Source organism: Dipodomys spectabilis, unplaced genomic scaffold, assembly GCF_019054845.1.
Source record: "Dipodomys spectabilis isolate Male_0828 unplaced genomic scaffold, ASM1905484v1 ptg000197l, whole genome shotgun sequence".
NCBI classification, from domain to species: Eukaryota; Metazoa; Chordata; class Mammalia; order Rodentia; family Heteromyidae; genus Dipodomys; species Dipodomys spectabilis.
In genome coordinates, this window is record NW_024870874.1 from 6,917,826 (window position 1) to 6,919,934 (window position 2,109).

General features: G+C 40.8%; 1 pseudogene; it reads right to left on the minus strand.

The window, feature by feature from the left end:
* Positions 1-739: 739 nt before the first annotated feature.
* LOC122121910 lies at positions 740-920 on the minus strand (annotated as a pseudogene).
* Positions 921-2,109: the final 1,189 nt, after the last annotated feature.

Consider the following 2,109-nt stretch of genomic DNA (forward strand, 5'->3'; position numbering starts at 1 on the left):
CTTCTGATGCTTGTCTCAGTATTCATGCCCTGTGTTTGTTCAGGTTGGTAATGAGTAGCATCAGTACCAGTTAGTTTGCTTTCTATATGGCTGCCACATTAGCATGCTTATGACACAAAAGGTTTTTCCTGAGTGCCACTGCTAAGATATATCTGTTTGATCCAATCCTTTTCAAAGTGGGTGGTTGGACTCAAAGACAGGTATTTACATTTATCACCATCTTCCTCAATGTGGTGGGATTTAGTTCATTACTCTTGCCTTCTGATTCCTTTGTGGTTACTGATTCTCTCAGCCAATTATCCTGGGAACAAAGCAAAGGACAAAATTCCCTGGTACCAACTAAACCATCTCTTCCAAATCCACAGCCTTTTAGTTTTATTGTGCCAATGATCCCTTAGAGAGTAAAAAATGAAATATCTGTTTGGCCCTCACTGTTGTGTTCCTAAGAGACTTCCAGAGACTTTCATTCGCATTCAGTAAGAAAGTTCCAGAGTGACCTGTAAAGCATGTTCCCTTGCATCACAATAAGAAAAGATGAAAGAAAGTAGGCAGGTTTCCTCTTGTCTCGGTGTGTGTGTAAATTATTCTTTTTTCCAATAGCTGAGCTCTGTAATTATAAGAAAAAATTTAGATAATATTTCCAGATAATGAAATTAATTGCTTATCATATATCATACAAGGCAATGTCTACCATTCCAAAGTCATTTTAATAACTTTTTTTTTTTTTTTTGGTCAGTCATGGGGCTTGAACTCTGGGCTTGGGCGCTATCCCTCAGCTCTTCAGCTCAAGGCGAGCACTCTACTGCTTGAGCCACAATGCCACTTCCAGTTTTCTAGTGGTTTTTTGGATATAAGAGTCTCACGGAAGCTGATAAGAACAGATACTACACTTGATCTTAGCCAAAAGGCCGAGAAAATGAACTTAACGACTTAGGTTGGGGGGGGGGGCTGGAAGGATGGGGGGCGGGGGGAGGATGGGAAGGGGATACAAAGGAGGAGGTTACAATGCTTGATAAGAAATGTACTCATTATCTTGCCCATGTAATTGTAACCCCTCTGTACAGTATTTTCACAATAAAAAACAAACAAACAAACTAGAGTATCTTTCTGGACATGCATGTCTGGACTAAAGATGGATAGAGTCTGCTGGACAGAGGGGTGTTCATTTGTTTTCTCCTTGAGTCTCATTTATATTTTTTGTATGTTTTTGTATGTGGGGCACTTGTGCTCACATCTCAGGATTGGCACAAAAATAAAGAGAAAATGAAAAGAAAAAAAAAAAGTCTCACGGAGTTTCCTGCCTGGGCTGGCTTTGAACCTCGAACCTCAGACCTCAGCCTCCTAAGTAGCTAGGATTACAGGGGTGAGCCACCAGTGCCTGGCTTTAATAACTTTTATACATCACAACTTTTCATTTGAACACATAAAAACTCTAAAGCTAACAACAAGATAAAAGATAATGATTGCTTGCCTAATCAACAATTCACAGTGTCTTGGGGTAATTACATTTACACAGAGAGACATTTACACAAGAGACAAGTTAAATGTCCATTAGTATCAATGAATCCTGGTCAATTGTAGTATAACTCCAGAAACCCTTAAAATTCCCCAAAGGTCCAGATAGAGAATTCAAATACCTGAATAGACTTCTGCCTTTCTGGGATACTGATTCTGTAGTGGAGTTGCTCCCAGTAGCGGAATTGGCACCAAGGAAACACTGAGGCTAGTCTGAGCCCTTGAACTTGAGTACTTTGATTATAGGAAGCCCTTATCACAAGGAAACCATCATCTCAGGCCATGTATATGACTGTGGCATATGATGAGAACTTGGAAGTTCCATGTGAGATGCCTAGTTGTTTTAGTGCTCTAAAGATAATTACCTACCCCTCCCCTCCCCCGCTTAACCTCTAAGCTTAACCTTAGAGCCTCTGGTAGAAGTTGAAGAATAAACATAAAGGCAGAAGGGAGGAGGATGGGGGTGGGGAGGGGGTAGGAGGCTAACATGGACACATTCCAAAATTGGCAGGAGTGATCTTGTCCTTGGATAAAGGAAGGGAGTGTTTATGGGTGGGTAGTCAAGGATATTTGGGGGATTTCAGTGTAGGAAAT